Source organism: Staurois parvus, unplaced genomic scaffold (assembly GCF_062004578.1).
Source record: "Staurois parvus isolate SC_StPar_1 unplaced genomic scaffold, SC_StPar_1.0 ptg002181l, whole genome shotgun sequence".
NCBI classification, from domain to species: Eukaryota; Metazoa; Chordata; class Amphibia; order Anura; family Ranidae; genus Staurois; species Staurois parvus.
In genome coordinates, this window is record NW_028319977.1 from 556304 (window position 1) to 569528 (window position 13225).

Sequence of the window (13225 nt, forward strand, 5' to 3'; positions counted from 1 at the left end):
CATGCCTTTACAAACGGCTTGGTCTTTTCCCCATGGAACAATTCAAGGCTCAAGGGTCAGCAATGAATGCACTTGGTCAGGCTTTAGTTCTTTTTGGCTGTCAAGAGACTTACCTCCTTTCAGATGTTTCCCACAATCTCAACAGCCTCTGCCAAGTGTATGCAAGTGAAAAGGCCGATGGCATCATGGGACGTGATTGTTTCTTCCGGCTCCAACTTCAGTCTACATTCCTTGTTGACACATTCTTTAGCATTCTTCCAAATGGTGCATTATCTTGCCAGTTGAGGGTGTTAGAATGGTAGGCAGATACTTAGAAACGCTGTGTGTGACAGAGTTGATTCTTTGGGAATCAGTGGTTGAAATGCCTGAACCTTGTTGCTTGATACTGCTGTACCCCGCGAGCGAGTTAAAGCAGGAGGCCGGAGCCTGTTGGGATGCCGAGGAATATTTCCACAGTCGTCACTAAGGCAAGACATCTAAGGAGCTTTTGATAAGGACCTGGGGCCCTGTGGTATTTTGTCAAGGGCGCAAAGAAGGAGATTGCGTTGGCCGGGAATCGAACCCGGGTCAACTGCTTGGAAGGCAGCTATGCTCACCACTATACCACCAACGCAAGGCTGTGCGCCAGGCATCCTGCTACCTCTATACAATTAAGGCCACACATGACATTGACTCACGGACCCCCTCCAGCGCAAGGTCCATTCGCTGCCGTACCAAGTGACCACTAGGAAGATCAGCTAGAAATATTTCCCCATTCGTGGAGAGAAAGGAAGCCAAGCCAGTAGATACGGTAAAGGTGTGATTGTGCAGTGCGCATGAAGGAACTGGAGATACAAGTTTTGCAAAGGCCTTTCACTCGGGCAAAAGGGACACGGAATGTGTCCCACGCCCAACGTGGGGCTCGAACCCACGACCCTGAGATTAAGAGTCTCATGCTCTACCGACTGAGCTAGCCGGGCTACAGCGCTTTTGCTCTTCAAGGCCTCTCACAGCCACCTGAGTCCGCAGACTTTTTGATAGCTTTCGACATAATTCCTTTGGCTAAACTCAATGCGCTTCCAAGTACTACTCTGTTCACTTGCTGTCAGGGCGCTACATCACCATTTTTGCTGTGACTTTGGAGGATCACAACAAAATGCGCTGGCTGATTCCAAACCCTTTTCTCTCTGTGCAAAACATCAAGCCGTAGCCTCCCACATAACATCTGCCAAGTCATTCATTTGCCCTTTCCGGCCGAGGCGGCATCAAGCAATACCTCAACCGAGAAGGTCAAATGCAAAGTGTACGGCGCTGGCTTAGCATGCAAGGTGTCACGTGCTCTTCCCAGTTCCCTTCGATAGCTCAGCTGGTAGAGTGGAGGACTGTAGAGACAAAGCAGCAATCCTTAGGTCGCTGGTTCAATTCCGGCTCGAAGGCAGAGCTTTTTACCCCGCGTCTCTGCCTTTTAGAAAGAAGGCAATCTCTTATCACTACAAATGTGCAATTGGGAAGCTTTTTAGGCACCTTCAGTTCATCTTTCATGTCTCCTTTGGGACAGCTCAAGCACGCTTGTCGTGTGGTCTCTGTGGCGCAATCGGTTAGCGCGTTCGGCTGTTAACCGAAAGGTTGGTGGTTCAAGCCCACCCAGGGACGCTCGTGCTTTCTCTTTACCTTAGCAGGGCCCGCTGCCAAGTCTCACCCTAACCTAAGAAGACAAATAGCGTCCTTTGGCTTGTCTCACACGGCTGACGATTAACCATTCACTCGAGACATTCCTTGAAAACTGACTAGAATAATGTCGCAATCAATTGCTCTTCTTCTGGAATGTTCAAGATCTTTCATAGGTTAGTCAAGCCACTTCTTCGCTTCCGCTGAGTCTCAGGAACAAACCCCAGCATTTCTATTCACACCTGAACACCAGGGGATGTGTGAGAATTGTGGAAGCACCTTTTTTCACCTTACATGATCCCATTGTTGGTGTCAGGAAGCCTGCATAGCTAAAAGTGCCTAGATTGACATGGCCAAAGGCCTCAATTGTTGTCAAATGGCCTGGATAGAGGTGTTAAAAAGGTGGAATACAGATAGTGTCAATGTTTAAGCGTGTGCCCCGGGGCTATGCTGGGCTTGAAGTACACAGGGATGCAATGTTTCTTAAAGATCCTTCTGAGTTTTTCCGACGCTCCAGTTACATACGGGATGACTAGATTTCTCCTAGTGTTCTGCTTCTCCCCAGTTTGTTTCCCTGACCTTGCGGAGGTTTTAACCAAGACCCAGTCTGGGTAGCCACAAGCTTTCAAAGCCCTCCTGAGATGTCACGGTAGCACTCTCCTAGTCATGCGCTAGGATTTGTATAGTTGGTCTCTGCTTACCAGAGAGGCTGTCGGGTAAATTCAGTGTGGTATTCTGCTTAACAGAGTGCTGCCATGGATTAGTCAGGTCTGCTCATGATTCTCTGATGTTGTTTGAGTTTGTCTGAGTTATTCCCGCCTTCAGGAAGCTGTGAGAGCTTTCCAGAACATGGGTAGGGGCTAGGCAAATGAACAGCGTGAATACGGATACCGCCCTGGCCAGTTGCAAGGGAGGGCAGTCCTGTGGCATGCTGGGAGTGGCATTTATGTTCTGCGAGCACATGGGCTCAGCGTCTTTCCTGGGAGAGGACTGAACAGCTGGGCTGGAGGCAGGCTGCCTCGCCTGGCGCCGGCTGCCATGAGGCCCCAGGTGGGTGGACCTGAGGGCCTCAAGCCAGTCAGGACGTCAATACTGCTTAACTAAGAGATCAGCTAGATGTCTTCAGTGTGAAAAGTTCTCATTTTGGAGTATCCTACTACAATTCCCCATCCCTATCCCCAGCTCGACAAGAAAACTCCAAAAACAAACATGCCCTAGTCCGGTCATTGAAGGCAAGGAGCGTTTGCGCGCGTGTGTATTTGGCTGAAGAAATACACTGTGCCTGGCTGCGGGGCGAAGTCAAGGGAAACCGGGGCAAACACGCCAGCGTCCCTCGCAAGGGTGGCGTTGCATCTGTGTTCTTTTGTCTTTAGACTCTTTTGGTTGCTACCATGTCAGCCGGATATTGCAGAGTCCTAAGAACCCCCAGCTCGTGTTCCAGTGGGTGGTGGTGTGAGTCAAAAGGCAGATAGCGGTCTGTGTGGGTAGGTTTCCTGGAGACCTCCATGCCCAAGTCAGCCCCTTCCTTGCCTTGTAAGACGCCGTCCAAAAGGGGGCATTTGCTATTCAGTGCCTCTTCCCGTGTACACTTGATGTATTTGTCCACTGACTTTATGGGTTCACTAAAAGCTTGTGGGGTGCTGATGCTCTAATCTTGACCCAAGTAGAATCCACATGCCTTTACAAACGGCTTGGTCTTTTCCCCATGGAACAATTCAAGTCTCAAGGGTCAGCAATGAATGCACCTGGTCAGGCTTTAGTTCTTTTTGGCTGTCAAGAGACTTACCTCCTTTCAGATGTTTCCCACAATCTCAACAGCCTCTGCCAAGTGTATGCAAGTGAAAAGGCCGATGGCATCATGGGACGTGATTGTTTCTTCCGGCTCCAACTTCAGTCTACATTCCTTGTTGACACATTCTTTAGCATTCTTCCAAATGGTGCATTATCTTGCCAGTTGAGGGTGTTAGAATGGTAGGCAGATACTTAGAAACGCTGTGTGTGACAGAGTTGATTCTTTGGGAATCAGTGGTTGAAATGCCTGAACCTTGTTGCTTGATACTGCTGTACCCCGCGAGCGAGTTAAAGCAGGAGGCCGGAGCCTGTTGGGATGCCGAGGAATATTTCCACAGTCGTCACTAAGGCAAGACATCTAAGGAGCTTTTGATAAGGACCTGGGGCCCTGTGGTATTTTGTCAAGGGCGCAAAGAAGGAGATTGCGTTGGCCGGGAATCGAACCCGGGTCAACTGCTTGGAAGGCAGCTATGCTCACCACTATACCACCAACGCAAGGCTGTGCGCCAGGCATCCTGCTACCTCTATACAATTAAGGCCACACATGACATTGACTCACGGACCCCCTCCAGCGCAAGGTCCATTCGCTGCCGTACCAAGTGACCACTAGGAAGATCAGCTAGAAATATTTCCCCATTCGTGGAGAGAAAGGAAGCCAAGCCAGTAGATACGGTAAAGGTGTGATTGTGCAGTGCGCATGAAGGAACTGGAGATACAAGTTTTGCAAAGGCCTTTCACTCGGGCAAAAGGGACACGGAATGTGTCCCACGCCCAACGTGGGGCTCGAACCCACGACCCTGAGATTAAGAGTCTCATGCTCTACCGACTGAGCTAGCCGGGCTACAGCACTTTTGCTCTTCAAGGCCTCTCACAGCCACCTGAGTCCGCAGACTTTTTGATAGCTTTCGACATAATTCCTTTGGCTAAACTCAATGCGCTTCCAAGTACTACTCTGTTCACTTGCTGTCAGGGCGCTACATCACCATTTTTGCTGTGACTTTGGAGGATCACAACAAAATGCGCTGGCTGATTCCAAACCCTTTTCTCTCTGTGCAAAACATCAAGCCGTAGCCTCCCACATAACATCTGCCAAGTCATTCATTTGCCCTTTCCGGCCGAGGCGGCATCAAGCAATACCTCAACCGAGAAGGTCAAATGCAAAGTGTACGGCGCTGGCTTAGCATGCAAGGTGTCACCTGCTCTTCCCAGTTCCCTTCGATAGCTCAGCTGGTAGAGCGGAGGACTGTAGAGACAAAGCAGCAATCCTTAGGTCGCTGGTTCAATTCCGGCTCGAAGGCAGAGCTTTTTACCCCGCGTCTCTGCCTTTTAGAAAGAAGGCAATCTCTTATCACTACAAATGTGCAATTGGGAAGCTTTTTAGGCACCTTCAGTTCATCTTTCATGTCTCCTTTGGGCCAGCTCAAGCACGCTTGTCGTGTGGTCTCTGTGGCGCAATCGGTTAGCGTGTTCGGCTGTTAACCGAAAGGTTGGTGGTTCAAACCCACCCAGGGACGCTCGTGCTTTCTCTTTACCTTAGCAGGGCCCGCTGCCAAGTCTCACCCTAACCTAAGAAGACAAATAGCGTCCTTTGGCTTGTCTCACACGGCTGACGATTAACCATTCACTCGAGACATTCCTTGAAAACGGACTAGAATAATGTCGCAATCAATTGCTCTTCTTCTGGAATGTTCAAGATCTTTCATAGGTTAGTCAAGCCACTTCTTCGCTTCCGCTGAGTCTCAGGAACAAACCCCAGCATTTCTATTCACACCTGAACACCAGGGGATGTGTGAGAATTGTGGAAGCACCTTTTTTCACCTTACATGATCCCATTGTTGGTGTCAGGAAGCCTGCATAGCTAAAAGTGCCTAGATTGACATGGCCAAAGGCCTCAATTGTTGTCAAATGGCCTGGATAGAGGTGTTAAAAAGGTGGAATACAGATAGTGTCAATGTTTAAGCGTGTGCCCCGGGGCTATGCTGGGCTTGAAGTACACAGGGATGCAATGTTTCTTAAAGATCCTTCTGAGTTTTTCCGACGCTCCAGTTACATACGGGATGACTAGATTTCTCCTAGTGTTCTGCTTCTCCCCAGTTTGTTTCCCTGACCTTGCGGAGGTTTTAACCAAGACCCAGTCTGGGTAGCCACAAGCTTTCAAAGCCCTCCTGAGATGTCACGGTAGCACTCTCCTAGTCATGCGCTAGGATTTGTATAGTTGGTCTCTGCTTACCAGAGAGGCTGTCGGGTAAATTCAGTGTGGTATTCTGCTTAACAGAGTGCTGCCATGGATTAGTCAGGTCTGCTCATGATTCTCTGATGTTGTTTGAGTTTGTTTGAGTTATTCCCGCCTTCAGGAAGCTGTGAGAGCTTTCCAGAACATGGGTAGGGGCTAGGCAAATGAACAGCGTGAATACGGATACCGCCCTGGCCAGTTGCAAGGGAGGGCAGTCCTGTGGCATGCTGGGAGTGGCATTTATGTTCTGCGAGCACATGGGCTCAGCGTCTTTCCTGGGAGAGGACTGAACAGCTGGGCTGGAGGCAGGCTGCCTCGCCTGGCGCCGGCTGCCATGAGGCCCCAGGTGGGTGGACCTGAGGGCCTCAAGCCAGTCAGGACGTCAATACTGCTTAACTAAGAGATCAGCTAGATGTCTTCAGTGTGAAAAGTTCTCATTTTGGAGTATCCTACTACAATTCCCCATCCCTATCCCCAGCTCGACAAGAAAACTCCAAAAACAAACATGCCCTAGTCCGGTCATTGAAGGCAAGGAGCGTTTGCGCGTGTGTGTATTTGGCTGAAGAAATACACTGTGCCTGGCTGCGGGGCGAAGTCAAGGGAAACCGGGGCAAACACGCCAGCGTCCCTCGCAAGGGTGGCGTTGCATCTGTGTTCTTTTGTCTTTAGACTCTTTTGGTTGCTACCATGTCAGCCGGATATTGCAGAGTCCTAAGAACCCCCAGCTCGTGTTCCAGTGGGTGGTGGTGTGAGTCAAAAGGCAGATAGCGGTCTGTGTGGGTAGGTTTCCTGGAGACCTCCATGCCCAAGTCAGCCCCTTCCTTGCCTTGTAAGACGCCGTCCAAAAGGGGGCATTTGCTATTCAGTGCCTCTTCCCGTGTACACTTGATGTATTTGTCCACTGACTTTATGGGTTCACTAAAAGCTTGTGGGGTGCTGATGCTCTAATCTTGACCCAAGTAGAATCCACATGCCTTTACAAACGGCTTGGTCTTTTCCCCATGGAACAATTCAAGGCTCAAGGGTCAGCAATGAATGCACTTGGTCAGGCTTTAGTTCTTTTTGGCTGTCAAGAGACTTACCTCCTTTCAGATGTTTCCCACAATCTCAACAGCCTCTGCCAAGTGTATGCAAGTGAAAAGGCCGATGGCATCATGGGACGTGATTGTTTCTTCCGGCTCCAACTTCAGTCTACATTCCTTGTTGACACATTCTTTAGCATTCTTCCAAATGGTGCATTATCTTGCCAGTTGAGGGTGTTAGAATGGTAGGCAGATACTTAGAAACGCTGTGTGTGACAGAGTTGATTCTTTGGGAATCAGTGGTTGAAATGCCTGAACCTTGTTGCTTGATACTGCTGTACCCCGCGAGCGAGTTAAAGCAGGAGGCCGGAGCCTGTTGGGATGCCGAGGAATATTTCCACAGTCGTCACTAAGGCAAGACATCTAAGGAGCTTTTGATAAGGACCTGGGGCCCTGTGGTATTTTGTCAAGGGCGCAAAGAAGGAGATTGCGTTGGCCGGGAATCGAACCCGGGTCAACTGCTTGGAAGGCAGCTATGCTCACCACTATACCACCAACGCAAGGCTGTGCGCCAGGCATCCTGCTACCTCTATACAATTAAGGCCACACATGACATTGACTCACGGACCCCCTCCAGCGCAAGGTCCATTCGCTGCCGTACCAAGTGACCACTAGGAAGATCAGCTAGAAATATTTCCCCATTCGTGGAGAGAAAGGAAGCCAAGCCAGTAGATACGGTAAAGGTGTGATTGTGCAGTGCGCATGAAGGAACTGGAGATACAAGTTTTGCAAAGGCCTTTCACTCGGGCAAAAGGGACACGGAATGTGTCCCACGCCCAACGTGGGGCTCAAACCCACGACCCTGAGATTAAGAGTCTCATGCTCTACCGACTGAGCTAGCCGGGCTACAGCGCTTTTGCTCTTCAAGGCCTCTCACAGCCACCTGAGTCCGCAGACTTTTTGATAGCTTTCGACATAATTCCTTTGGCTAAACTCAATGCGCTTCCAAGTACTACTCTGTTCACTTGCTGTCAGGGCGCTACATCACCATTTTTGCTGTGACTTTGGAGGATCACAACAAAATGCGCTGGCTGATTCCAAACCCTTTTCTCTCTGTGCAAAACATCAAGCCGTAGCCTCCCACATAACATCTGCCAAGTCATTCATTTGCCCTTTCCGGCCGAGGCGGCATCAAGCAATACCTCAACCGAGAAGGTCAAATGCAAAGTGTACGGCGCTGGCTTAGCATGCAAGGTGTCACGTGCTCTTCCCAGTTCCCTTCGATAGCTCAGCTGGTAGAGTGGAGGACTGTAGAGACAAAGCAGCAATCCTTAGGTCGCTGGTTCAATTCCGGCTCGAAGGCAGAGCTTTTTACCCCGCGTCTCTGCCTTTTAGAAAGAAGGCAATCTCTTATCACTACAAATGTGCAATTGGGAAGCTTTTTAGGCACCTTCAGTTCATCTTTCATGTCTCCTTTGGGCCAGCTCAAGCACGCTTGTCGTGTGGTCTCTGTGGCGCAATCGGTTAGCGCGTTCGGCTGTTAACCGAAAGGTTGGTGGTTCAAGCCCACCCAGGGACGCTCGTGCTTTCTCTTTACCTTAGCAGGGCCCGCTGCCAAGTCTCACCCTAACCTAAGAAGACAAATAGCGTCCTTTGGCTTGTCTCACACGGCTGACGATTAACCATTCACTCGAGACATTCCTTGAAAACGGACTAGAATAATGTCGCAATCAATTGCTCTTCTTCTGGAATGTTCAAGATCTTTCATAGGTTAGTCAAGCCACTTCTTCGCTTCCGCTGAGTCTCAGGAACAAACCCCAGCATTTCTATTCACACCTGAACACCAGGGGATGTGTGAGAATTGTGGAAGCACCTTTTTTCACCTTACATGATCCCATTGTTGGTGTCAGGAAGCCTGCATAGCTAAAAGTGCCTAGATTGACATGGCCAAAGGCCTCAATTGTTGTCAAATGGCCTGGATAGAGGTGTTAAAAAGGTGGAATACAGATAGTGTCAATGTTTAAGCGTGTGCCCCGGGGCTATGCTGGGCTTGAAGTACACAGGGATGCAATGTTTCTTAAAGATCCTTCTGAGTTTTTCCGACGCTCCAGTTACATACGGGATGACTAGATTTCTCCTAGTGTTCTGCTTCTCCCCAGTTTGTTTCCCTGACCTTGCGGAGGTTTTAACCAAGACCCAGTCTGGGTAGCCACAAGCTTTCAAAGCCCTCCTGAGATGTCACGGTAGCACTCTCCTAGTCATGCGCTAGGATTTGTATAGTTGGTCTCTGCTTACCAGAGAGGCTGTCGGGTAAATTCAGTGTGGTATTCTGCTTAACAGAGTGCTGCCATGGATTAGTCAGGTCTGCTCATGATTCTCTGATGTTGTTTGAGTTTGTCTGAGTTATTCCCGCCTTCAGGAAGCTGTGAGAGCTTTCCAGAACATGGGTAGGGGCTAGGCAAATGAACAGCGTGAATACGGATACCGCCCTGGCCAGTTGCAAGGGAGGGCAGTCCTGTGGCATGCTGGGAGTGGCATTTATGTTCTGCGAGCACATGGGCTCAGCGTCTTTCCTGGGAGAGGACTGAACAGCTGGGCTGGAGGCAGGCTGCCTCGCCTGGCGCCGGCTGCCATGAGGCCCCAGGTGGGTGGACCTGAGGGCCTCAAGCCAGTCAGGACGTCAATACTGCTTAACTAAGAGATCAGCTAGATGTCTTCAGTGTGAAAAGTTCTCATTTTGGAGTATCCTACTACAATTCCCCATCCCTATCCCCAGCTCGACAAGAAAACTCCAAAAACAAACATGCCCTAGTCCGGTCATTGAAGGCAAGGAGCGTTTGCGCGCGTGTGTATTTGGCTGAAGAAATACACTGTGCCTGGCTGCGGGGCGAAGTCAAGGGAAACCGGGGCAAACACGCCAGCGTCCCTCGCAAGGGTGGCGTTGCATCTGTGTTCTTTTGTCTTTAGACTCTTTTGGTTGCTACCATGTCAGCCGGATATTGCAGAGTCCTAAGAACCCCCAGCTCGTGTTCCAGTGGGTGGTGGTGTGAGTCAAAAGGCAGATAGCGGTCTGTGTGGGTAGGTTTCCTGGAGACCTCCATGCCCAAGTCAGCCCCTTCCTTGCCTTGTAAGACGCCGTCCAAAAGGGGGCATTTGCTATTCAGTGCCTCTTCCCGTGTACACTTGATGTATTTGTCCACTGACTTTATGGGTTCACTAAAAGCTTGTGGGGTGCTGATGCTCTAATCTTGACCCAAGTAGAATCCACATGCCTTTACAAACGGCTTGGTCTTTTCCCCATGGAACAATTCAAGTCTCAAGGGTCAGCAATGAATGCACCTGGTCAGGCTTTAGTTCTTTTTGGCTGTCAAGAGACTTACCTCCTTTCAGATGTTTCCCACAATCTCAACAGCCTCTGCCAAGTGTATGCAAGTGAAAAGGCCGATGGCATCATGGGACGTGATTGTTTCTTCCGGCTCCAACTTCAGTCTACATTCCTTGTTGACACATTCTTTAGCATTCTTCCAAATGGTGCATTATCTTGCCAGTTGAGGGTGTTAGAATGGTAGGCAGATACTTAGAAACGCTGTGTGTGACAGAGTTGATTCTTTGGGAATCAGTGGTTGAAATGCCTGAACCTTGTTGCTTGATACTGCTGTACCCCGCGAGCGAGTTAAAGCAGGAGGCCGGAGCCTGTTGGGATGCCGAGGAATATTTCCACAGTCGTCACTAAGGCAAGACATCTAAGGAGCTTTTGATAAGGACCTGGGGCCCTGTGGTATTTTGTCAAGGGCGCAAAGAAGGAGATTGCGTTGGCCGGGAATCGAACCCGGGTCAACTGCTTGGAAGGCAGCTATGCTCACCACTATACCACCAACGCAAGGCTGTGCGCCAGGCATCCTGCTACCTCTATACAATTAAGGCCACACATGACATTGACTCACGGACCCCCTCCAGCGCAAGGTCCATTCGCTGCCGTACCAAGTGACCACTAGGAAGATCAGCTAGAAATATTTCCCCATTCGTGGAGAGAAAGGAAGCCAAGCCAGTAGATACGGTAAAGGTGTGATTGTGCAGTGCGCATGAAGGAACTGGAGATACAAGTTTTGCAAAGGCCTTTCACTCGGGCAAAAGGGACACGGAATGTGTCCCACGCCCAACGTGGGGCTCGAACCCACGACCCTGAGATTAAGAGTCTCATGCTCTACCGACTGAGCTAGCCGGGCTACAGCACTTTTGCTCTTCAAGGCCTCTCACAGCCACCTGAGTCCGCAGACTTTTTGATAGCTTTCGACATAATTCCTTTGGCTAAACTCAATGCGCTTCCAAGTACTACTCTGTTCACTTGCTGTCAGGGCGCTACATCACCATTTTTGCTGTGACTTTGGAGGATCACAACAAAATGCGCTGGCTGATTCCAAACCCTTTTCTCTCTGTGCAAAACATCAAGCCGTAGCCTCCCACATAACATCTGCCAAGTCATTCATTTGCCCTTTCCGGCCGAGGCGGCATCAAGCAATACCTCAACCGAGAAGGTCAAATGCAAAGTGTACGGCGCTGGCTTAGCATGCAAGGTGTCACGTGCTCTTCCCAGTTCCCTTCGATAGCTCAGCTGGTAGAGCGGAGGACTGTAGAGACAAAGCAGCAATCCTTAGGTCGCTGGTTCAATTCCGGCTCGAAGGCAGAGCTTTTTACCCCGCGTCTCTGCCTTTTAGAAAGAAGGCAATCTCTTATCACTACAAATGTGCAATTGGGAAGCTTTTTAGGCACCTTCAGTTCATCTTTCATGTCTCCTTTGGGCCAGCTCAAGCACGCTTGTCGTGTGGTCTCTGTGGCGCAATCGGTTAGCGTGTTCGGCTGTTAACCGAAAGGTTGGTGGTTCAAACCCACCCAGGGACGCTCGTGCTTTCTCTTTACCTTAGCAGGGCCCGCTGCCAAGTCTCACCCTAACCTAAGAAGACAAATAGCGTCCTTTGGCTTGTCTCACACGGCTGACGATTAACCATTCACTCGAGACATTCCTTGAAAACGGACTAGAATAATGTCGCAATCAATTGCTCTTCTTCTGGAATGTTCAAGATCTTTCATAGGTTAGTCAAGCCACTTCTTCGCTTCCGCTGAGTCTCAGGAACAAACCCCAGCATTTCTATTCACACCTGAACACCAGGGGATGTGTGAGAATTGTGGAAGCACCTTTTTTCACCTTACATGATCCCATTGTTGGTGTCAGGAAGCCTGCATAGCTAAAAGTGCCTAGATTGACATGGCCAAAGGCCTCAATTGTTGTCAAATGGCCTGGATAGAGGTGTTAAAAAGGTGGAATACAGATAGTGTCAATGTTTAAGCGTGTGCCCCGGGGCTATGCTGGGCTTGAAGTACACAGGGATGCAATGTTTCTTAAAGATCCTTCTGAGTTTTTCCGACGCTCCAGTTACATACGGGATGACTAGATTTCTCCTAGTGTTCTGCTTCTCCCCAGTTTGTTTCCCTGACCTTGCGGAGGTTTTAACCAAGACCCAGTCTGGGTAGCCACAAGCTTTCAAAGCCCTCCTGAGATGTCACGGTAGCACTCTCCTAGTCATGCGCTAGGATTTGTATAGTTGGTCTCTGCTTACCAGAGAGGCTGTCGGGTAAATTCAGTGTGGTATTCTGCTTAACAGAGTGCTGCCATGGATTAGTCAGGTCTGCTCATGATTCTCTGATGTTGTTTGAGTTTGTTTGAGTTATTCCCGCCTTCAGGAAGCTGTGAGAGCTTTCCAGAACATGGGTAGGGGCTAGGCAAATGAACAGCGTGAATACGGATACCGCCCTGGCCAGTTGCAAGGGAGGGCAGTCCTGTGGCATGCTGGGAGTGGCATTTATGTTCTGCGAGCACATGGGCTCAGCGTCTTTCCTGGGAGAGGACTGAACAGCTGGGCTGGAGGCAGGCTGCCTCGCCTGGCGCCGGCTGCCATGAGGCCCCAGGTGGGTGGACCTGAGGGCCTCAAGCCAGTCAGGACGTCAATACTGCTTAACTAAGAGATCAGCTAGATGTCTTCAGTGTGAAAAGTTCTCATTTTGGAGTATCCTACTACAATTCCCCATCCCTATCCCCAGCTCGACAAGAAAACTCCAAAAACAAACATGCCCTAGTCCGGTCATTGAAGGCAAGGAGCGTTTGCGCGTGTGTGTATTTGGCTGAAGAAATACACTGTGCCTGGCTGCGGGGCGAAGTCAAGGGAAACCGGGGCAAACACGCCAGCGTCCCTCGCAAGGGTGGCGTTGCATCTGTGTTCTTTTGTCTTTAGACTCTTTTGGTTGCTACCATGTCAGCCGGATATTGCAGAGTCCTAAGAACCCCCAGCTCGTGTTCCAGTGGGTGGTGGTGTGAGTCAAAAGGCAGATAGCGGTCTGTGTGGGTAGGTTTCCTGGAGACCTCCATGCCCAAGTCAGCCCCTTCCTTGCCTTGTAAGACGCCGTCCAAAAGGGGGCATTTGCTATTCAGTGCCTCTTCCCGTGTACACTTGATGTATTTGTCCACTGACTTTATGGG

The 13225-nt window shown here is 50.0% G+C and overlaps 11 non-coding genes across 11 annotated transcripts; 4 read left to right on the plus strand and 7 right to left on the minus strand.

The window, feature by feature from the left end:
• Window positions 1–541: 541 nt before the first annotated feature.
• Window positions 542–613, minus strand: TRNAG-UCC (transfer RNA glycine (anticodon UCC)). Its single transcript has one exon. It is a non-coding gene; the product is annotated as a tRNA-Gly (tRNA).
• Window positions 614–886: 273 nt separating this feature from the next.
• Window positions 887–959, minus strand: TRNAK-CUU (transfer RNA lysine (anticodon CUU)). The gene has a single exon. It is a non-coding gene; the product is annotated as a tRNA-Lys (tRNA).
• A 599-nt stretch (window positions 960–1558) lies between these two features.
• On the plus strand, window positions 1559–1632 carry TRNAN-GUU (transfer RNA asparagine (anticodon GUU)). Its single transcript has one exon. It is a non-coding gene; the product is annotated as a tRNA-Asn (tRNA).
• A 2229-nt stretch (window positions 1633–3861) lies between these two features.
• Window positions 3862–3933, minus strand: TRNAG-UCC (transfer RNA glycine (anticodon UCC)). The gene has a single exon. It is a non-coding gene; the product is annotated as a tRNA-Gly (tRNA).
• Window positions 3934–4206: 273 nt separating this feature from the next.
• TRNAK-CUU (transfer RNA lysine (anticodon CUU)) lies at window positions 4207–4279 on the minus strand. The gene has a single exon. It is a non-coding gene; the product is annotated as a tRNA-Lys (tRNA).
• A 599-nt stretch (window positions 4280–4878) lies between these two features.
• TRNAN-GUU (transfer RNA asparagine (anticodon GUU)) lies at window positions 4879–4952 on the plus strand. The gene has a single exon. It is a non-coding gene; the product is annotated as a tRNA-Asn (tRNA).
• Window positions 4953–7181: 2229 nt separating this feature from the next.
• On the minus strand, window positions 7182–7253 carry TRNAG-UCC (transfer RNA glycine (anticodon UCC)). The gene has a single exon. It is a non-coding gene; the product is annotated as a tRNA-Gly (tRNA).
• Window positions 7254–8198: 945 nt separating this feature from the next.
• Window positions 8199–8272, plus strand: TRNAN-GUU (transfer RNA asparagine (anticodon GUU)). Its single transcript has one exon. It is a non-coding gene; the product is annotated as a tRNA-Asn (tRNA).
• Window positions 8273–10501: 2229 nt separating this feature from the next.
• TRNAG-UCC (transfer RNA glycine (anticodon UCC)) lies at window positions 10502–10573 on the minus strand. The gene has a single exon. It is a non-coding gene; the product is annotated as a tRNA-Gly (tRNA).
• A 273-nt stretch (window positions 10574–10846) lies between these two features.
• TRNAK-CUU (transfer RNA lysine (anticodon CUU)) lies at window positions 10847–10919 on the minus strand. The gene has a single exon. It is a non-coding gene; the product is annotated as a tRNA-Lys (tRNA).
• Window positions 10920–11518: 599 nt separating this feature from the next.
• Window positions 11519–11592, plus strand: TRNAN-GUU (transfer RNA asparagine (anticodon GUU)). Its single transcript has one exon. It is a non-coding gene; the product is annotated as a tRNA-Asn (tRNA).
• Window positions 11593–13225: the final 1633 nt, after the last annotated feature.